The sequence below is a fragment of the Phyllobates terribilis genome, unplaced genomic scaffold (genome assembly GCF_046119375.1).
Source record: "Phyllobates terribilis strain yellow unplaced genomic scaffold, ASM4611937v1 Scaffold_2__4_contigs__length_985480577, whole genome shotgun sequence".
Classification (NCBI taxonomy): domain Eukaryota; kingdom Metazoa; phylum Chordata; class Amphibia; order Anura; family Dendrobatidae; genus Phyllobates; species Phyllobates terribilis.
In genome coordinates, this window is record NW_027362762.1 from 735,363,975 (window position 1) to 735,388,034 (window position 24,060).

Here is a 24,060-nt window from a genome sequence, read left to right on the forward strand (position 1 = left end):
CCCATTTTGGAAACTAGACCCCTTAGGGAACTTATCTAGATGTGTGGTGAGCACTCTGAACCCCCAGGTGCTTCACAGAAGTTTATAACATTGAGCCGTAAAAATAAAATTTTCACATTTTTCCCACAAAAATGTTTTTCAGCCCCCAATTTTGCATTTTCATAAGGGTAACAGGAGAAATTGCACCATGGAGCTTGTTGTGCAATTTCTCCTGAGTAAGCCGATACCCCATATGTGTGGGAAAACCACTGTTTGGGCGCACGGCAGGGTTCGGAAGGGAAGGAGTGCTATTTGACTTTTTGAATGTAAAATTTGCTTGAATAATTAGCGGACGCCATGTTGCATTTGGAGAGCCCCTGATGTGCCTAAACAGTGGAAAACCCCCACAAGTGACCCCATTTTGGAAACTAGACCCCTTAGGGAACTTATCTAGATGTGTGGTGAGCACCCTGAACCCCCAGGTGCTTCACAGAAGTTTATAACATTGAGCCATAAAAATAAAATTTTTAAATTTTTCCCACAAAAATGTTTTTCAGCCCCCAATTTTGCATTTTCATAAGGGTAACAGGAGAAATTGCACCATGCAGTTTGTTGTGCAATTTCTCCTGAGTAGGCAGATACCCTATATGTGGGGGAAAACTACTGCTTGGGCATACGGCAGGGTTCGGAAGGGAAGGAGCACCATTAGACTTTTTGAATGTAAAATTTGCTTGAATAATTAGTGGATGTGCCCCTGATGTGCCTAAACAGTAGAAACCCCCCACAAGTGTCACCATTTTGGAAACTAGACCCCTCAGGGAACTTATCTAGATGTGTGGTGAGCACCCTGAACCCCCAAGTGTTTTACAGAAGTTTATAACATGGAGCCGTGAAAATAAAAAAATCAAACTTTTTCCACAAAAATTATCTTTTAGCCCCAATTTTTTTATTTTCACAAGGGTAAGAGGAGAAAATGGACCCCAAAAACTGTTGAGCAATTTTTCCTGAGTACGCCAATACCCCATATGTGGGGAAAATACAGTGTTTGGGCCCACGGCAGAGTTCAGAAGGGAAGGAGCACTGTGTGACTTTTTGAATGCAAAATTGGCTGGAATCAAGAGCGGATGCCATGTCACCTTTGGAGAGCCCCTGATGTGCCTAAATAGTGGAAACCCCCCACAAGTGACCCAATTTTGGAAACTACACCCCTCAAGGATTTTATCAAGGAGTATAGTGAACATTTTGAACCCAGAGGTACGACACAGAATTTGATAACATTAGGTCATCATATTGAATAAGTTGTCATTAGTCTTGAGTGCAAGTGCTCGCTATTTGTTTGAGTTTGCATCGGGTGCTCAGGTATGCACCAAGTATCGCGGGTGCTCGAGTGGCATGCTGGAGTCCCTGCCCGCATGTTTCACGGTTACTAAACACCCCACAAAAACCATGCGGGGATTGCTCGTGCATGGCAGGCAATCCCCGCAAGGTACCGGGTGTCAGCTGTTACAATCAGCTGACACCCGGCGGCGATCTCGCCCGCACCGTTTGTGTGCGGGCGAAATCGCCAGGGCGTATTAATACGTATCAGGCCCATAAGGCCCAGGGCACAGATACGTATTAATACGCCCTGGGCCAGAAAGGGGTTAAGCCACTTTAAGGGTACGTGCGCATGTTGAGTATTTAATTGAGAAATTTCTGCAAGGTTTCTGCATCTCTTGGCAGCAAAAACGCTGCCAAAAAAACGCATGTTTTTGCAGTGTTTTTGCATGCATTTTTTATGCGTTTTTGTACAGAAATGAATGCTTGCTAATAAAGATATTTGAAGAAAGAAACGTGGGACATCTCTTAAACCCTTGGATTATCGTCGGACCTGGGGTGAGTATATTGGGTTAATTGAAAAGAATGTGTCTGTTTTATTTCAAATAAAGTGTTTTGTTCTCGGTGTGTGTGTTTATTTAACTCTTTACTTATAGGTTTAGTAATGAGGGTGTCTGGCTGACACCTCTTCATTACTAAACCTAGGGCTTGGTGTCAGCGACACCTAATCCCATTACCCCTATGCAACTGCACCAGGTCATCAGAAAGAGTCTGGGTTAGGTGCCAGAACTGGCTCTTCAAATATGAAGTGCCATTTCTGGGGCAGTTGAGGGCTGGTATTTTTAGTAGTGATGAGCTAACGTGCTCGGTTAAGGTGTTAACAGGTGCTTACCGAGTATCTTCGATGTGCTCGAAAACTATGTTTGAGTTGCCACAGCTGCATGTCTTGCGGCTGTTAGGTAATCCCTGCATGTGTCGCAGCTGTTTAACAAGCAAGCAATCCCTGCATGTGTCGCGGCTGTCTAAAAGCCGCAATACATGCAGCCCTGGTGACTTGAACATAGTTTTTGAGCATGCCGAAGATACTCAGTAAGCATCCGAGCGTGCTTGGTTAACCCCTTAACCGAGCATGTTCACTCATCACTAGTGTTGAGCATTCCAATACTGAAATATCAGGTATCGGCCGATATTCGCGGTATCGGAATTCCGATACTTAATTCCGATACTTTTGCAATATCGTATACCGGAATCGGAAGTTCCCATAATGCAATGAGCCAGTTTCATTTTATTCAGCCAATGAGGATCCTAAGAAGTGTGGGCACATCCTGTTAGGCATGTAGGCATCTTAACTAATGGCATGGCTGTGATTGGCTGCTGAAATGATGTCATGATGCACTATAAAAGCCGCCGCCGCCATTTTGAGCTCACTCTGCTGTGAATTCAGTTAGGGATAGGACGCTGTTGTTCTGAGGGACAGTTTTAGCTACCTATTTGGTCTATTCTGCTTTACCCAAGCTACTTTATAAATTGCTGTGCCTTGCAGCGCTATTGCACAGTTCTCTGTGCTGTTCACCGCTGTCTGCAAGGTCTGTGTGTGTGAGTGCAGCTCACCCTGTAGTGTGTGCTTCAGCCACGTCTGGTTGTAGTGCACTCAGTGTGTGTCACTGCCTCATACATTGTCCTTTTTTGCCAATTCATAATTTTTCCTGATATCTCCTATTAGTGTGGTGGTTCCATCCGTATTCAGCTACATTGGTTCCAACACACTATATAGGAGTAGATAGAGGAGCCTTTCTGCAGCATTGTGCCCTGCAGCCCCAGCCAGATTAGTATTAGCCTATTTTTTGTAGCCTCATCTATTGCATTGTAGGTTACCTTCCTACATTGTAGGTTACCTCCTAGAGTTCCATTTGCTCTTGTATCTTCTACTACCCATCTGGGTTCCAGTACCATCTGCTGGTTCTCGGCAGTGCCTTTGGCTTAGGTGCCTCCTTCTCGGTATCCAAGTTCCACCAACGTCTGCTGGTCCTTGGTAGTGCTTTCTGGCACAGGTATCTCCTGCTTAGTAACCGAGTTCCAGTACCGTCAGCTGGTCTTCGGTAGTTCCATTGGCTCTTGTACCTTCTGCTACCCATCCGGGTTCCAGTACCGTCAGCTGGTCCTTGGTAGTTCCATTTGCTCTTGTACCTTCTACTACCCATCCGGGTTCCAGTACCGTCAGCTGGTTCTCGGCAGTGTCTTTGGCACGGGTACTCCCTCCTGCCCAGCCTGGTTCCAGCATGCCAGCTGTTTCCGGGTAGTGTCAACGTCACATTGCCTCCAATGCGTTGTCCTGTCGTGTTGCGGTCGGGTTAGCCGACTCTATGGTGCCTACAGTTTAGGTGACTCCTATGTAGGCTGCGGGATCTGGCAATGAAGGCTGGTTCCATAGTGCCAATAGGACAAGCACCCCCTGTAGGACTGTGGGTTTTGGTAACTGCGGCCGGCTCGCGGCCTTGAAACTTTTTTTACAGGGGTACCTTCTGCTACCCATCCGGGTTCCAGTACCGTCAGCTGGTTCTCGGCAGTGCCTTTGGCTTAGGTGCCTCCTTCTCGGTATCCAAGTTCCACCAACGTCTGCTGGTCCTTGGTAGTGCTTTCTGGCACAGGTACCTCCTGCTTAGTAACCGAGTTCCAGTACCGTCAGCTGGTCTTCGGTAGTTCCATTGGCTCTTGTACCTTCTGCTACCCATCCGGGTTCCAGTACCGTCAACTGGTCCTCGGTAGTTCCATTTGCTCTTGTACCTTCTACTACCCATCTGGGTTCCAGTACCGTCAGCTGGTTCTCGGCAGTGCCTTTGACTTAGGTGCCTCCTTCTCGGTATCCAAGTTCCACCAACGTCTGCTGGTCCTTGGTTGTGCTTTCTGGCACAGGTACCTCCTGCTTAGTAACCGAGTTCCAGTACCGTCAGCTGGTCCTCGGTAGTTCCATTTGCTCTTGTACCTTCTACTACCCATCCGGGTTCCAGTATCGTCAGCTGGTTCTCAGCAGTGTCTTTGGCACGGGTACTCCCTCCTGCCCAGCCTGGTTCCAGCACGCCAGCTGTTTCCGGGTAGTGTCAACGTCACTTTGCCTCCAATGCGTTGTCCTGTCGTGTTGTAGTCGGGTTAGCCGACTATATGGTGCCTGCAGTTTAGGTGACTCCTATGTGGGCAGCGGGATCTGGCAATGAAGGCTGGTTCCATAGTGCCAATAGGACAAGCACCCCCTGTAGGACTGTGGGTTTTGGTAACTGCGGCCGGCTCGCGGCCTTGAAACTTTTTTTTACATGGGTACCTTCTGCTACCCATTCGGGTTCCAGTACCGTCAGCTGGTTCTCAGCAGTGCCTTTGGATTAGGTGCCTCCTTCTCGGTATCCAAGTTCTACCAAGTCTGCTGGTCCTTGGTAGTGCTTTCTGGCACAGGTGCCTCCTGCTTAGTAACCGAGTTCCAGTACCGTCAGCTGGTCCTCGGTAGTTCCATTTGCTCTTGTACCTTCTACTACCCATCCGGGTTCCAGTATCGTCAGCTGGTTCTCGGCAGTGTCTTTGGCACGGGTACTCCCTCCTGCCCAGCCTGGTTCCAGCACGCCAGCTGTTTCCGGGTAGTGTCAACGTCACTTTGCCTCCAATGTGTTGTCCTGTCGTGTTGCGGTCGGGTTAGCCGACTCTATGGTGCCTGCAGTTTAGGTGACTCCTATGTGGGCTGCGGGATCTGGCAATGAAGGCTGGTTCCATTGTGCCAATAGGACAAGCACCCCCTGTAGGACTGTGGGTTTTGGTAACTGCGGCCGGCTCGTGGCCTTGAAACTTTTTTTTACATGGGTACCTTCTCCTACCCATCCGGGTTCCAGTACCGTCAGCTGGTTCTCGGCAGTGCCTTTGGCTTAGGTGCCTCCTTCTCGGTATCCAAGTTCCACCAACGTCTGCTGGTCCTTGGTAGTGCTTTCTGGCACAGGTACCTCCTGCTTAGTAACCGAGTTCCAGTCCTGTCAGCTGGTCTTCGGTAGTTCCATTTGCTCTTGTACCTTCTGCTACCCATCCTGGTTCCAGTACCGTCAGCTGGTCCTCGGTAGTTCCATTTGCTCTTGTACCTTCTACTACCCATCCGGGTTCCAGTACCGTCAGCTGGTTCTCGGCAGTGCCTTTGGCTTAGGTGCCTCCTTCTCGGTATCCAAGTTCCACCAACGTCTGCTGGTCCTTGGTAGTGCTTTCTGACACAGGTACCTCCTGCTTAGTAACCGAGCTCCAGTACCGTCAGCTGGTCCTCGATAGTTCCATTGGCTCTTGTACCTTCTGCTACCCATCCGGGTTCCAGTACCGTCAGCTGGTTCTCGGCAGTGCCTTTGGATTGGGTGCCTCCTTCTCGGTATCCAAGTTCCACCAACATCTGCTGGTCCTTGGTAGTGCTTTCTGACACAGGTACCTCCTGCTTAGTAACCGAGTTCCAGTACCGTCAGCTGGTCCTCGGTAGTTCCATTGGCTCTTGTACCTTCTGCTACCCATCCGGGTTCCAGTACCGTCAGCTGGTCCTCGGTAGTTCCTAGTGTTGAGCCACCCCCGTAGTGTTCGAGTTCGGTTCGGTTTGTCGAACACCCGTGTGTTCGCCGAACTGTTCGTCGAACTGTTCGTCGAACACCTTCGAACACCGTTAAAACCAATGGCAGGCAAACAAAAACACATAGAAACACATAGAAAACACCTTCAAAGGTGTCCAAAAGCTGACAAACTGCTCAGAAGACACAACTAACACATGGAAAAGTGACAAGTACATATAGTCATGAGAAAAGAAAAGAGGTGGAGGAGTAAAAGGAGGGGGAGACACAGATATAGGCATGTCATGCCCTTCTAAAATCCAAAAAGTGAGAAGCCGACACGTTCAGTCCGCTCCTGCCCGTGCCACCTCCGTGTCGCCGGGTTTGTGCCAGAGCCGCGGTGAACCCTGACGGCCAGCCCCCCTCTCCCAATACTGGTGCCTGTCCGCTGGTGGGTCGAGCGAGCCCCCCTGTGGTGGAGGCAGCTCTAAGCTTTTTAATTTAAATTGTCTCTCTAATTTGAATGAATACACTTTAAATCCATTTACAAGGATCTATTGGAGGGCAAGTCTCATGCCAGCAGCTGCGTAATTCCAGCTCCAGTAGCGTCCACTAAAGTTGCTGCAGTTAAAAAGCTTTTATAAGGATCGAGCTCGGCTGTCCACCGCAAGGCATCCTACTGCCAGTCCCAGCCCCTATGCCTTGGGGTGCCTCCTGATGCTCTTCACTGAGTATCCCGTGGTCCCGAAGCATTTCCTTTGAAAAAATTAAGTGTCCAAACTAAAGGTGGTGTAGCTTGCTTAACAGCTGGGATAATCCGCTGACTAGCAGACACTGCTACTAGGCACAAAGTATTTCCTGGGCTAGATGCAGTTAAAAATTTGTAATTAGATACTCTCGTTGGATGCTGAGAAAGCATTCCATAGAGTCTCCTGGCACGCCATATACAGTGCCTACAAGTAGTATTCAACCCCCTGCAGATTTAGCTGGTTGACACATGCGGAATTAACTTGGCATTGTGACATTTCTACTGTAGATCAGCCTGGAAGTGGGAAATGCACTGCAGCAAATTTTGTTTTGTTTTTTTTTTTGTTTTTTTTTTTAAAACGTTAAAAGTTAATTCAGAGTGTCATTTATTATTCAACCCCTCAAACCACAAGAATTCTGTTTGGTCCCCCTAAAGTATTAAGAAGTAATTCAGGCACCAAGAATAATGAGCTTCACATGTGTGGATTAAATATCTCTTTTGCCAGCCTTTTCTGACTATTTAAGACCCTCCCCAAACTTGTGAACAGCACTCAGACATGGTCAACATGGGAAAGACAAAGGAGCATTCCAAGGCCATCAGAGACAAGATCGTGGAGGGTCACAAGGCTGGCAAGGGGTACAAAACCCTTTCCAAGGAGTTGGGCCTACCTGTCTCCACTGTTGGGAGCATCATCCGTAAGTGGAAGGCTTATGGAACTACTGTTAGCCTTCCACGGCCAGGACAGCCTTTGAAAGTGTCCTCCCGTGCCGAGGCCAGGCTTGTCCGAAGAGTCAAGGCTAACAAGGAAGGAGCTCCGGGAAGATCTCATGGCAGTGGGGACATTGGTTTCAGTCAATACCATAAGTAACGTACTCCACCGCAATGGTCTCCGTTCCAGACGAGCCCGTAAGGTACCTTTACTTTCAAAGCGTCATGTCAAGGCTCGTCTACAGTTTGCTCATGATCACTTGGAGGACTCTGAGACAGACTGATTCAAGGTTCTATGGTCTGATGAGACCAAGATTGAGATCTTTGGTGCCAACCACACACATGACGTTTGGAGACTGGATGGCACTGCATACGACCCCAAGAATACCATCCCTACAGTCAAGCATGGTGGTGGCAGCATCATGCTGTGGGGCTGTTTCTCTGCCAAGGGGCCTGGCCATCTCGTCCGCATCCATGGGAAGATGGATAGCACGGCCTACCTGGAGATTTTGGCCAAGAACCTCCGCTCCTCCATCAAGGATCTTAAGATGGGTCGTAATTTCATCTTCCAACAAGACAATGACCCAAAGCACACAGCCAAGAAAACCAAGGCCTGGTTCAAGAGGGAAAAAGTCAAGGTGTTGGAGTGGCCTAGTCAGTCTCCTGACCTTAACCCAATTGAAAACTTGTGGAAGGAGCTCAAGAATAAAGTCCACATGAGACACCCAAAGAACCTAGATAACTTGGAGAAGATCTGCATGGAGGAGTGGGCCAAGATAACTCCACAGACCTGAGCCGGCCTGATCAGGTCTTATAAAAGAAGATTATTAGCTGTAATTGCAAACAAGGATTATTCCACAAAATATTAAACATAGGGGTTGTATAATAATTGACCCACACTTTTATGTTTAAAATTTAATAAAATTCAACTGAGCAACATAACTTTTTGGTTTGTAAGATTTATGCTTCTGTTCATAAAACCTACTCTCGTTTGCAGTTTGAAGGCTCTAACTTATTTGCATCTTATCAAACCAGCTAAATCTGCAGGGGGTTGAATACTACTTGTAGGCACTGTATGATTCTCTTAAAAAGCTTGGGGTAGGGGTCTAGGGGACCCTTTTATAGCCAAAATCATGGCCCTGTATCGCAATACGTCACCTAGGCTGAAGATAAATGGAACTGTAGCACCCTGAGGGCTCGGTTGCTACAGAGGTATTGCACCTCACCCAGAGGTGTGATATCTCACTCTCAGGTAAGGATGGAGTGTGGATCAGGACCCGACACCTGCATGCATTACACCACATTGCCGTGGGGCAGGGCGACCAATATGCCCCTGAGATGGGCACGACAGTCCCTGTCCCTGGCTGGAGTGGGGGGAGGGAACACTGAGGAAGGGGAACCCTGTAGTGCAGGAGCAGGGAGGAAGCAGTTCCTGGGTGCATTGAGAAGGGAGTATAAAAGGTGGGCACCATCTTAGTTCAGTGCAGAGAAGTCTGAGCAGAAGTGGCAGGGAGCAGGGGCTCTGCATGAGCTCTGCTCCGGAGGCGGGCCTAGTAACAGAGGCCCAGGCCTGGAAGAGGGAGAAGGAAGGAAGAGGAGCGGAGAAGGCTCCAGGAACGAGGAACGAAGGGATCCCAGGGGTGCGGACGGGCGAGTCTCCACCGCACGCCCGAATCCACCTGCATGGAGGGGTCAGGCCAAAGGGGGAGACCGGTCCCCGAAACTAGTGGAGGCAGGAAACGACCCTCAGCTAGAAACCGGAGGCTGTGACATTTTATGTGGCGCAGCCCCTCGCTACACCCGCTAGGAGGGCAGCACATAGGGTCAGGGAAACTGGCGCCAAGTTTACCAAGAGGAGGCCCGAGGCAGCTGGACAGAAGGGTTGGTAAGAAAGGCCAGACAAAGGACACACAAAGGGGGTCCTGTGAAGCGCTCCAAAGTTATCTGGGAGTTGTCTGAGCCCCTCACCTGGTGAGCACAGTACGACGTGGGCAGACGTTACCTGCAGACGTGGTCTGGATAATAAGAACTGTGAGTAAAGGCCCAGGACTGCATCACTGACTCCGTGTCGTTACTGCTGCTGCCCTGCACCATCACCCCCATCCTCCGCATACACTGCCCTGAGGCTATACTCCTCCCGTGGGGAGTTATACTACGCTCTGCTGCACCCACAACACCAGCCTCAGCGGTCTGCCCTGCAGCGGCGGTTCACTCTGACCGCAATCCACGGGTGGCGTAGTCAGACATTTAAACATCAAAACCACATAAATAGTTCCGCCACTGGTTTGACCACCCTGAGCCACGGAACCGGGTCGCTGCCACGAAGACTACAACCACCAGCATCCACCAAAAAGGGTCCGGCTCCGGGTGTCCCAAGGCCCAGGGGGTGCATCAGAACATTTTCATCACCTTTCACAATCACCAATGGGACAAGGCAGGGATGTCCTCTGTCCCCTCTCTTATACATCCTAGTGACGGAGCACATGCTCTCATCGATTCGCCATAACCCCAATATTAGGTGGATTGAGGTGGGAGGCACCGAGTACAAGTGCTCTCTATTTGCTGATGATGTACTAGTATATATCACTCAATCACATATATCCATCCATGCTGTTATGGCTGAAATAGATCACTTTGTTACATGGTCAAATTTTAAAATCAATGCAGCGAAGTCTGAGGCCCTCGATGTCTCCCTCCCCAAATCCATATAGGATTCCATCCAGTCCAACTTTCCCTTTGCCTGGCCCTCACAGGGTATCAAATACTTAGGAATTCCTATTCATAGAGACCTCTCCCATCTATGTTATCTTAATTTTGGGCCCTTTATTGAACAACTCCATACAGACCACGGTTGGCAAGTTAGAACTGTAAGATTCACTACGTGAACCACTGGTGTTTTGTGGAAAAGCACATGTACACTGTGTTCCAAATTATTCTGCAAAAAGTGTTTAGGAGTGATAAGGGAAGAATTTGTTTGTTTGTCAGTTAAACTCATTGATGGTGATGTGTGTCAGGGCTCTTTATATCACTGTAAGCAATTGCAGACACCTGTGCTAATTAGTTTGGCAGGTGTGTCCAATGAAAGGCAAGACTACTTAAGAAGGCTGTCTCACATTATTAAGCAGCCTACATTTTCTGCCAAAATGGGAAAGAAAAAGGATGTGTCGGCTGCTGAGAAGCAACAAATTGTGGAGTGTTTAGGTCAAGGCATGACTACAATCAACATTGTGCGATGATCAGGATGAAGTGTCTTGGCAATCAAGAAGTATGTAGCTGATTCACAGTACACACGTGTGCGTGCTGATAAGGGCAAATTGAGGACTCTTTCCTACAGGCAATTACGTCAGGTTAAAAGAGCAGCGGCAAAAAAGCCTTGTCATAGCAGCAGACAAGTTTTTGAAGCTGCTGGTGCCTCCAACGTCCCCCGAACAACAAGATGCAGGGTCCTTCAGAGGTTTGCAGCTGTGCATATGCCATCCTGTCGACCTCCTCTATCCACTTCACACAAGCAGAAACGGCTCCAGTGGGCCAAACATTACATGAAGACTAATTTCAAAACTGTTTTGTTCACGGATGAGTGCCGTGCAGCGCTCGATGGTCCAGATGGATGGAGTGGAGGATGGCTGGTTGATGGACACCCCACGCAAACACGGCTACAGCGCCAACAAGGAGGAGGTGGAGTAATGTTTTGGGCTGGAATCATGGGGAGAGAGATTGTCGGCCCCTTTAGGATCCCTGAAGGCGCTAAAGATGAACTCCATAATGTATGTGGATTTTCTCAAACAGCACTTCCTGCCATGGTTCAAGAAGGAGAACCATGTATTTCACAGCAAGATAATTTTTTTGCATGATAATGCACCATCTCATGCTGCACATAAAACATCTGCATCTCTGGCTGATATGGGCATAAAAGGGGACAAACTTATGGTGTGACCCCCATGCTCCCCTGACCTCTACCCCATTCAGAACCTCTGGAGCATCATCAAAAGGAGTGTCTATGATGGCGGGAGGCAGTTCACATCTAAGCAACAGCTCTGGGAGGGTATTCTGTCCTCATGCAAAACAATTGAAGCAGAAACCATCCAAAACCTGACAAATTCAATGGACGAGAGAGTTCAGAAGCTCCTTTCGAACAAGGGGTCCTATGTGAAAATGTAACATCACCTAGAATAAAGTTTTGAGTTGAAAACTGTTCGATTTCAGTTTCTAATAACCTGCTAATGCTTATAATTTCAAAAATGACCATTTTTTTGGTCTTTATTAAAATGAAAAGGTTGATCGAAAAGTTTGGGGGATCTAAGAGTGTGGCAACCCAGTAGTCATGATTACTTCGAATTCTGACAATATGAGGGTCATGTTGCAGGTAGTGCAGCAAGAAGGCACTTATGTGTCTTGCGCATCTCGGAGCCCCAAAATTATTTTCCGGGCTAGATGCAGCTACAAATTATTATTAATTTTAAATCTGGTGGAGCTTAGTATAGATGGGCTAATAGGATCAGTGCTGCACACTGCTACAAAGCCCAAATTATTTTCCAGTCAAGATACAGATAAACATGATTAGTAATTTGAAAGCTTAAAACGGTTGGTAGGGTGATTTTAACCAATCATCAAGCTTTTACTCTCCCCAGGATGACACAGGGGTAGAAAAGTCGTTTCGGAGCCATGATTTGTTCATCTTTATGAACGTGAGTCTGTCTACATTATCAGTGGAGAGCCGCGTGCGCTTATCTGTCAGCACACCACCAGCAGCGCTGAACACACGTTCAGACAGAACGCTGGCTGCGGGGCATGACAAGATCTCCAAGGCGTAAGTGGCTAGCTCCGGCCATTTATCCAGATTGGAAGCCCAAAAAGAGCAAGGGTCCAGTGACACAGTCATGGCTTCAATGTTTACTTGGAGATACTCCTGTACCATCGTCTCTAGGCGTTGACTATGTGTCAGACTTCTTGTCTCCTGTGGCCTTGCAAAGGATGGGCTAAAAAAGTGGTGAAATGATTCCGCAAAATTGATGTTACCAGCAGATACTGTGGTTCTGTTACGGTTTGAGTGCTGAACACTTGACGGTCCCACGGTTGGCAAGTTGGAACTGTGAGATTCACTACGTGCACCACTGGTGTTTTGTGGAAAAGCACATGTAAGATTCTGCAACAGTCACTGCTGATACTCCTGCATGCGTGCATCCCTTTCTATGGCAGGAATAATTTCTGCAAATTTACTTTTGTACCGGGGATCTAACAGTGTGGCAACCCAGTAGTCAGGATTATTTCTAATTCTCACAATTCGAGGGTCATGTTGCAGGTAGTGCAGCAAGAAGGCACTCATGTGTGTTGCGCATCCAGGAGCACCAAGTCCCTGTTGTGTTGGTGGCGAGGTAACAATCATGCTTCCTTCCTCTGTCCTCTCCCCCCAACCTCGCACAACAGAAATGTGATCAAGGTCTCCCTCATCTGATGAGTCTTCCATCAGTTCATCCTCCAATTCTTCCTGGGCTCCTGCACCTTCCTCACTAGTTTGGCTGCTACCATGCGCCCTGGTAAAACCATCTCCCCCACCCTCACATGCCTGCCGCCTTGGTGCTGCCGACCGTCTGGACCTTGCAGATGTTAGCCCTTCCGCATACAACTCCTCCTCCTCTACTTCCTCCACCTCCTCTTGTGCCACCACCTGACTCCGAATTCTGTTTAACATGTGCTCCAGCATGTAAATCACTGGAATAGTCATGCTGATAATGGCATCGTCAGCACTAAACATCTTCGTCGCCATTTCAAAACTGTGCAGAAGGGTGCATAGGTCCCTGATCTGAGACCACTCCTCCAGCGTGATTTGCCCCACCTCCGGATCTCGTTGGCCCAGGCTATACGTCAGAACGTATTGCACCAGGGCTTGTCGGTGCTGCCACAGTCGCTGCAACATGTGCAGAGTTGAATTCCACCGGGTAGGCACATCGCACTTTAGCCGGTGAAGTGGCAGGCCCAACGACTTCTGTAGAGATGTAAGTCGCTGAGCTGCGGGATGCGAATGGCGGAAGTGAGCACACAGCGACCGTGCCCTCTGCAGAAGGCCATCTAGTCTGGGATAGTGGGCTAAAAATTGCTGGACAACCAGGTTCAACACGTGAGCCATACAAGGCACGTGTGTGACATTGCCCCGGCGAAGGGCCGCACCCAGGTTTGCAGCATTGTCGCACACGGCCTTCCCTGGTTTCAGGTCCAGTGGAGACAACCATTCATGAAATTGGTTCTCCAGAGCTGACCACAACTCCTCAGCTGTGTGACTCACATTTCCCAGACATTTCAAAGTAAAAACCGCCTGATGACGTTGAGCCCTACTGCCAGCATAGTAAGGAGGTGTGCAGGATCCCTTCTGCGCAGTTAGAAAGCTTGTGGCATGACCAGACAGGCTTTGGGTGCAGGTGGAAGACCGAGAGGAGGTTGAGGAGGCAGAAGCAGTGCAGGAACTTTGACATAAAGAGGATTGACGCACAACTCGTGGGGACGGCAAGACTTGGACAGCAGCCCCTTTTCCTGCTGTCACCATAGTTACCCAGTGCCCAGTCAGCGACATGTAACGCCCCTGTCCATGCCTACTCGTCCAAGTGTCTGTGGTGAAATGCACCCTGTCACACACAGAGTTTCTCAAAGAAGCGGTGATGTTGTGTGCGACATGCTGGTGGAGCGCAGGCACACCTTTCTTTGAGAAGTAGTGCCGACTGGGCATCTGGTACTGGGGCACTGCGACGGACATAAGGTCTCGAAAATCCTCTGTGTCCACCAGGCGGAAAGGCAGCATTTCTGTAGCCAAGAGCTTGCAGATGGTGAAATTCAACCTCTTAGCTTTCTCATGGCTAGGAGGAAATGGTCTTTTACTTGTCCACATCTGAGGGACCGAGGGCTGGCTATTGTGCTTAGACGGGGTTGATAAGGGTGTCCCCGGCAAACTGCCGGTCTGTGAGGAAGATGCAGGCGGACATGTTAGGTTGCCTTGATCCAAAGGTGGTGCTATCGATGTCGGACAGCGCTCAACACCAGCTGGTGTTACCACCTCCAAAGAAAATGATGACCTGCCAATCACGCTGGCTGTTGCGGGTAAAGAGGTGGCAGGTCTGCGCCCCAAAACAGGTGTGACTGCTGTCCCCCCAGTCACAGAGGATGAAGAGGCCGCGGATGCACAAGATATGGCAGACGGTGGATGGCCCGGCCGGCTAGGCCGCATTGTAGCACACTGAGCTTCCCACTGCAACTTATGCTTCATGTCCATGTGCCGGTTCATGCATGAAGTACTCAAACTATGTATTTTTTGGCCTCTACTTAGCTTTTGCTGACAAATGTTACAGATAACACGAGTTGGGTCATCTTTATCGATCTGAAAAAATGCCCAGGCTATGCAAGGCTTAGCACCCATGCGACCTGAAGAGCCACCACGACTTGTGGTGAGAGGCAGAGTTGTGTTTGAGGATGCAGTTGTTGACGTGCTTCCAGTACTACGTCTCTGTCCAGGAAGGCGCAACCTGACCTCGTCGTCACTAGCATCTTCCTCCACCTCCTCTGCTGACCTCATCTCTTGGCTGACTGTGGGTTGACAGTAAGTGGGATCTCCAACCTCATCATCATCACCCTGTGCGTTATCACACCCGTCGTCCTCAGAGCCAACCTGTTCCTGCCCTGACAAAAAACTAAAGTTGTCGCTCCAATCAGGTATTTGAGTCTCATCATCGTCTTCCTCATTGTCTCCACCAACAGGAGTTACAGTTTGGGAATGAGGGTCTACATTATGGTCAGAACCTTCTGCGTCTGGTCCTGGATCCGATTCATAAAGATTCTGGGCATCAGTGCAGATCATTTCCTCGTCTGGATTCACAGAAGCGCTGGAGTCGACCTCTGATTCCCAGGCTATAGTATGAGTAAACAGCTCTGCAGACTCAACCATCTGTTCTACCTCATACTCAGACGGGCAGCTGGAGATTTGGGAGCTGTGAGGAAGCAAGTGCGATTGGGGTGACACCTTTGAGGACTGGAGTATTTGTGATGTTGAAGTTGATGTGGAGGAGAGCCCACTTAAAGGAGCACTTGATATCCGTTGAAGCACCTGCTGTTTTTGTGCCTCATCTGGAATTTGTAGCGATTGGCGTGGCCGTAAGAAAGGGATCTTATCACATTGTCCGCTAAAAGAAGTAGACATTTTAGTTTGGCTGGAAGATGGTCTTTCTTCTGCAGATGTTACTGTTGCTTTAACACCTACCCCACGGACACATCCTTTTTTCCCCTTCCCAACACGCCTATTCCCCTTTCCACCAGCAGCAGGCCTTTTTCCACTCATTTTGGTGGTTAACTAATTCACAACTCTGGAGTTGTTTGCACAAAAAAACAATGGATGGGAACCGAGCAGAGCTGAGTGGCCAAACTGTGGTATTAGGCCAAAACTATTGGCTGGGTTAGATGCAGAAAAAAATTATATTCAACTTGCAACCTGATGGAGGTCAGTATAGATGGACTAATAGAGAAAGTCCCACACACAGCTAGAAGCCCAAATATTTTTTCAGAGGTAGATGCAGAAAAAAAATATATTCAGTTTGCAACCTGATGGAGGTCAGTATAGATGGACTAATAGAGAAAGTCCCACACACTGCTAGAAGGCCAAATATTTTTTCAGAGGTAGATGCAGAAAAAAATTATATTCAGTTTGCAACCTGATGGAGGTCAGTATAGATGGACTAATAGAACAAGTCCCACACACAGCTAGAAGCCCAAATATTTTTTCAGAGGTAGATGCAGATAAAAATTATTTTTAATTTGCAACCTGATGGAGGTCAGTATAGATGGACTAATAGAGAAAGTCCCACACACAGCTAGAAGCCCAAATATTTTTTCAGAGGTATATGCAGAAAAAAATTATATTCAGTTTGCAACCTGATGGAGGTCTGTATAGATGGATTAATAGAACAAGTCCCACACACAGCTAGAAGCCCAATATTTTTTCAGAGGTAGATGCAGAAAAAAAATATATTCAGTTTGCAACCTGATGGAGGTCAGTATAGATGGACTAATAGAGAAAGTCCCACACACTGCTAGAAGGCCAAATATTTTTTCAGAGCTAGATGCAGACAAAAAATTATTTTTAATTTGCAACCTGATGGAGGTCAGTATAGATGGACTAATAGAGAAAGTCCCACACACAGCTAGAAGCCCAAATATTTTTTCAGAGCTAGATGCAGAAAAAAATTATATTCAGTTTGCAACCTGATGGAGGTCAGTATAGATGGACTAATAGAACAAGTCCCACACACAGCTAGAAGCCCAAATATTTTTTCAGAGGTAGATGCAGAAAAAAATGATATTCAGTTTGCAACCTGATGGAGGTCTGTATAGATGGATTAATAGAACAAGTCCCACACACAACTAGAAGCCCAATATTTTTTCAGAGGTAGATGCAGAAAAAAAATATATTCAGTTTGCAACCTGATGGAGGTCAGTATAGATGGACTAATAGAGAAAGTCCCACACACTGCTAGAAGGCCAAATATTTTTCAGAGCTAGATGCAGACAAAAAATTATTTTTAATTTGCAACCTGATGGAGGTCAGTATAGATGGACTAATAGAGAAAGTCCCACACACTGCTAGAAGGCCAAATATTTTTTCAGAGCTGAATGCAGATAAAAATTATTTTTAATTTGCAACCTGATGGAGGTCAGTATAGATGGACTAATAGAGAAAGTCCCACACACTGCTAGAAGGCCAAATATTTTTTCAGAGCTAGATGCAGAAAAAAATTATATTCAGTTTGCAACCTGATGGAGGTCAGTATAGATGGACTAATAGAACAGGTCCCAAACACAGCTAGAAGCCCAAATATTTTTTCAGAGGTAGATGCAGATAAAAATTATTTTTAATTTGCAACCTGATGGAGGTCAGTATAGATGGACTAATAGAACAAGTCCCACACACAGCTAGAAGCCCAAATATTTTTTCAGAGGTAGATGCAGAAAAAAATTATATTCAGTTTGCAACCTGATGGAGGTCTGTATAGATGGATTAATAGAACAAGTCCCACACACAGCTAGAAGTCCAATATTTTTTCAGAGGTAGATGCAGAAAAAATATATATTTAGTTTGCAACCTGATGGAGGTCAGTATAGATGGACTAATAGAACAAGTCCCACACACAGCTAGAAGCCCAAATATTTTTTCAGAGGTAGATGCAGATAAAAATTATTTTTAATTTGCAACCTGATGGAGGTCAGTATAGATTGACTAATAGAGAAAGTCCCACACACTGCTAGAAGGCCAAATATTTTTTCAGAGCTAGATGCAGACAAAAAATTATTTTCAGTTTGCAACCTGATGGAGGTCAGTATAGATGGACTAATAGAACAAGTCCCACACACAGCTAGAAGCCCAAATATTTTTTCAGAGGTAGATGCAGAAAAAAATGATATTCAGTTTGCAACCTGATGGAGGTCTGTATAGATGGATTAATAGAACAAGTCCCACACACAGCTAGAAGCCCAATATTTTTTCAGAGGTAGATGCAGAAAAAATATATATTCAGTTTGCAACCTGATGGAGGTCAGTATAGATGGACTAATAGAGAAAGTCCCACACACTGCTAGAAGGCCAAATATTTTTTCAGAGCTAGATGCAGACAAAAAATTATTTTTAATTTGCAACCTGATGGAGGTCAGTATAGATGGACTAATAGAGAAAGTCCCACACACTGCTAGAAGGCCAAATATTTTTTCAGAGCTGGATGCAGATAAAAATTATTTTTAATTTGCAACCTGATGGAGGTAAGTATAGATGGAATAATAGAGAAAGTCCCACACACTGCTAGAAGGCCAAATATTTTTTCAGAGCTAGATGCAGAAAAAAATTATATTCAGTTTGCAACCTGATGGAGGTCAGTATAGATGGACTAATAGAACAAGTCCCACACACAGCTAGAAGCCCAAATATTTTTTCAGAGGTAGATGCAGATAAAAATTATTTTTAATTTGCAACCTGATGGAGGTCAGTATAGATGGACTAATAGAACAAGTCCCACACACAGCTAGAAGCCCAAATATTTTTTCAGAGGTAGATGCAGAAAAAAATTATATTCAGTTTGCAACCTGATGGAGGTCTGTATAGATGGATTAATAGAACAAGTCCCACACACAGCTAGAAGCCCAATATTTTTTCAGAGGTAGATGCAGAAAAAAAATATATTCAGTTTGCAACCTGATGGAGGTCAGTATAGATGGACTAATAGAGAAAATCCCACACACTGCTAGAAGGCCAAATATTTTTTCAGAGCTAGATGCAGAAAAAAATTAAATTCAGTTTGCAACCTGATGGAGGTCAGTATAGATGGACTAATAGAACAAATCTCACACACTGCTAGAAGCCCAAATATTTTTTCAGAGCTAGATGCAGAAAAAAATTATATTCAATTTGCAACCTGATGGAGGTCAGTATAGATGGACTAATAGAATGATGCTATGCCCAAAAGATTTTACTTCACTAGGTGCAGTAAAAAAATTGGTATTCTATACACAGGTGGTATATCTTGCAACACAGATAGGGTACTCCACTGACTAGCACACTCTGCAATAGGCCAAAAAGGATTAGCTTTGCTAGATTCAGCCAAATGCTGTGAAAAAAACTTGCACAGCACTGGCACAGACCTGCCTGGCAAAAACTGATAGGAACTGATGTAACCTAGTCCTGAAAAGGACTGCAATTACAATTAGTCTTTACTCCCACAATCTATCTATTTAAGAGCACAGACCTGCCTGATAAAAGTCGTAGGAAATGCTGTAACCTAGTCCTTAAAAGGACTGCAATCACAACTATTCCCTACTCCCAAGCTATCTGTAGATTTGTGCGAAAATTGGCTTGAAATTAACAAGGTATAGCGCACACAGCAATAGCGGTGCCGTCTAACACGCAGCTGCAGCAGTGAGAAAATGGTGGCGACGGGGAAAATGGCTTGGTCTTATAGGGCAAGGACATGTGACATACACTGCCAATGACACATGCCCTTGCTTGTGTGAAAAAAGCACTTTGCTCCGTGTGTGCGCTGCTGATAGGCTGACAGATTGCACCTCCCCACTGTAAATGCGGGAAAGAGAAAAAAAAATGGAGATCTTCATTATTCCTGCAGAGATCCATCCCCTGCCCCTCCCCCCACCCCGCTGTACACTCAAACTGCGTATTAACATTAATTTTCATCATTACTGAGAAAAAATCCAGTTATGATTTTGGTGCACGAACAGTTATCGAACATAACCTCGAACAGCCGAATTTTTCTCAAATCGTTCGTGTTCGCCGAACGGCTCGAACACCGCCCAAAACAGCTCGAATTTGAGATTGGCGAACAGTTCGAGTAGAACAACGCTCATCTCTAGTAGTTCCTCAGCCTTCTTGTACCTTCTGCTACATTTCCAAGTTCAAGCTTTTTGAAATGGTTCTTGGTAATCACTCTGGATCTCCCTGACGAGGACCCTGAAGACGAGGACCCTGAAGACCAACCCGAAGAAGACGAGGACCCTGAAGACGACGACCCTGAAGACGAGGACCCTGAAGACCACCCCAAAGAAGACGAAGACCCTGAAGACCACCCCGAAGAAGATGAGTACCCCGAAGACGAGGACCCTAAAGACGAGGACCCTGAAGACCAACCCGAAGAAGACCAAGAAGGTGACCCTGAAGAAGTTGACCAAGAGGACAAAGAAGAGAAGACAACCACCAAGATACAGAAGAACAAGAGACAGAAAACCAAGAAGCAGAAATACAAGAAGCTGCAGAACAAAAAGCGGAAGAACATTAAGCATAAGACTAAAAATCAGAGCAAAAGATAATATCTAAATTATAAGAAGAAGATGACTAAGCAGTGTATGGGGGTGAGTCCGTTCCTCCTCATGGTGCCCCTGGAAAAGACCTGCTGCTGCAGGCCAAACTGAACGCGGACAAATCCTGTTGTAAATCTTTTGTGACGGGCAGAACGAAAGGTGTAATGTTCAAACTTTTATAGATAACAACTACAGGAATGCCTGTCACAAATAAGAATATGATGAAGAAGATGAAGAAGTAGAATATGAAGAAGAATAGTAGTTGAATAAGAAGAATATGAAGAATGTAAAAAAAAAGAATAATACGAAGAAGGTGAAGAAGATGAAGAAGGTGAAGAAGAAGTGGATGAAAAAGATGCTGATGCTGAGGATGATGAAGGAGAAAGTGTGGGAGAAGTAAAAAAGAAGGTGAAGCGCATGGAAGTACTGAAACATAAATATCTGACAAAATATAAAAATACTTAACATAGTCAATATTTCCGTAACTCAGAACGTCTTAAAAAAAATATTAATTCCTGCTATTCCATTTGATTGGGCTAAACCTCTATGCCTTTATTGTCTCCCCCACCTCCCCCAATACATTTTACATTATTCTTAGTTGTTTTCCTTCATGTAGAATTAACCTACAAGGAAAGAAAGGGTTTATTTTCATTCCGATATTTCTGTCCCATTGACTTGCATTGGTTTCCGGTATCGGAATCGGCGATATCTGATACTTTTTGGGTATCAGTCCGATCCAATCCGATCCGATATTTGCCGATATCGGAAGTTATCGCTCAACACTACTCATCACTAATTTTTAGCCTAGTGCTCCCTGGCTATTAATAACAGCTCACAACTATATGGTTAGTCTTTACTGGCTAGACTACAGGGGGGCCCCATAAAAAAATTGATGTAGGGTCCACCTATAAAATCTAACCAGCAAAGGCTAAACAGACAGCTGCGGGCTGCTATTAACAGCCTATAAATGGGCCATTACTCTCAAATGTTCCCTGGCTATCAATAACAGCTTCCAGCTGTTTGGTTAGCCTTTACTTGCTAGATTACAGGGGGACCCCAGAAAAAAATGACGTATTGTCCCCCTATAAAATCTAACCAGCAAAGGCTAAGCAGACAGCTACGGGCTGATATTAATAGCCAGGGAAGGGGCCATGGACACTGACCCCCTCTGAGGCTAATAACATCAGCCCTCAGCTGCCCCAGAAATGGCACATCAATAAGATGTGCCAAATCTGGCTCTTAGTCTCAGCTTTCCCCACTTGCCCTGGTGCGGTGGCAAGTGGGGTAATAGGGTTTGGGTTCATGTCAGCCTTGTATTGGTGGCTGACATCAAGCCCAGTGGTTTGTAATGGAGAGGTGTCTATAAGTCGCCCCCAATACTAACCACATAGTCCAAGTTTGTACATAAAACACACACCCAGAAAAAAAAATCCTTTATTTTAAATAAAATTCCACACTATTTTTTTTACACATTTATTTAAAAATAAAAAACACAGTTAATACTCATCTAACGCCCAATCCGCTGAAGCCATTGTCACCTGTAAAAAAACTAAAATAAAAAACAACCATTTCCCTCACCTGTCCGACGTGATGAAATAATCCAGAGTGTCCCACGAAAATCTGGGTCAGTTCTAGAGCAACCACATCAGCAATCAGTGATGTGACTGTTCTAGAGGACAGCAGACTATACACTGACAGAAGCATGATCGCTCCCGGCAGTGTATAGACCTAAGCTGCTAGGAGAGAGGTTCAATCAGCTGATCAGAGAATTTTGTGAGAATTTTACCAAGTATTGACCTCTTCCCCGGCAGCTCAGGGCTATACACTGCCGCTAGTGATCACACTCCTGTCAGTGTATAGCCTGCTGCTGGGTGATTCGATCTCCATGGGACACTCGGGATTTTACCTGGATAGGTGAGTATATGGTGGTTTATTAATTTTTTTTTTACAGGGGACAAGGGCATCTGGGATTTGGTGTAGGTGAGTATAATGTGTTTTTTATTGTAATATTTATTTATTTTAACTTTTCACTGTGAGCACAGGCACCGGCTGATGACAGCTCCCGTCAGCGGCGAATGCTCTTGCTGTTATCAGCGGCAGCAGACGTAGGCTGATGGGAGGAGTAGTCTCTCATCAGCCGACGCCTGTCTGTGCAATTTTGCCGTGTTTTTGACCCATTGACTTCAATTGAGTCAGTCAAATACGCAGCAAAAATCCGCAGAAAATTCGCAAACATTTTTATACCTGTGTTTTTTCTGCGGATTTGACTGACTCACTTGAAGTCAATGGGTGAAAAACGCACAAAGAATTGACATGCTGCAGATTTAAACGCACAGCAAATCCTTAAAGGAAAATTACTAATCATGTGCACAGCACTTCAGGATTCTCATTTACTTAGCTGGCATAAGGATTCTCTAGTGTTTTTGTCCCAATTCCGCACTGAAAAATGCCGCGAAAACGCATCAAAAACGCACTGCGTGCACACAGCCTAAAATAGCTTGTTTATATCCTTTGAAGATTACCTTTCTGTTATCAATCAGGAGAATCAAAGAAATTCAGGTCTTCTCAAGCAAAACCTCCCAAATTATCACTCCTAGACAACATAATTCTCCTAAAGGACCATCATCCATTCCTTCAGTAGCTTGTCTCAAAGCTCAATTGTGAGCAGGAAATTATTCCTCCTTCAGTCTGTCACAATCTATCTTCATAAAAAAAGAAAGATATACTGTATGAGTTATGTACTTTTTTCTTCTTAAAAAAGACAGTCATTCAGTAAAAGCGGATAATTTTTTTGTACTATCGTACTAAGCGTTGTTACTTTACCAAATCTACTAATGTTGGAATGATCAAACAGGCAATATTCCCTTATTTTTAACTTAAATAAGCTTTATCTGTTGTCTTTAAGGCTACGTTCACACAATGTGTAATTTTACGCAGCGCGAAAGAGCAGCTGCGTAAAGAATTGACATGTCAATTCTTTACGCACAGCGGCCTGCGCTTTCTCCCATATTGTGCCCATTATAAGCGATGGAATTACGCAGTGGTGTTCGCACATTGCATAATTCCAGCGCTTTTTTACGGAGGTGCAGGAGAAATGAAGGATTTGAAGGAGAAATGAAGGACCTTCAACAGAATGTCCATCAATGTCGGTGTCCTCATCGAGACGGTAAGTATATGTATGTGTAATGTATGTGTCTGTGTGTCGTGTGTGTAGTGTATGTGTCTATGTGTCGTGTGTGTGAGTGTCCCCCTAGCAGTGTATGTACAGACAGTTTCTGGCTGCAGTACATACACTGCTTAAGTTAAAAGAAAAAAACTATGGATACTCACCTATCCGATGGATGGGAGAGGAATCCGGTCCCGCGGCTTCCAGCATCTGCCGGTGAAGCAATCAGCTGACTGTCAGCTGACCGGCTTGTAAATCAGCTGACCAGTTTGTAAATCAGCTGATCGGTCTAGTCAGTTGATCGGTATACCAGCCTGAATGTGACTTACCGGCTGATGCATTATTGGAGGAAAAGAGGGCGGAAGATTCCAAATACAGGAGGAGGTCAATACAAAAAAACGCATGCATAAAAAAATGCACCAAAAAAGCAGTGTGTGAATGTAGGTGTATTTTTTACCTGCGAAAAAAAAGCGCAGGTAAAAACTGCAGGAAAATACCCACGCGTAAAAAAAAGCAGCAAATACGCAGTGTGTGAACGTAGCCTTAAAGCCTATTCCACTTAGGCACTGGCAATAGTAACTTCCTTGGCTAAAAGACTTAGACATTCATCAAAGAGATCTTCTGGGCAGTGACATGGTCAAGTTCCTCTTTTTTAAGATAATAGAAGTTGTATGTTGTCTGTAACTATGACTAATCTTTTGGTCATAAAGTGTATTGTACAGTTGTCCCACCTCAAGGTAGCTTCTAAGTTATTCCTCCTT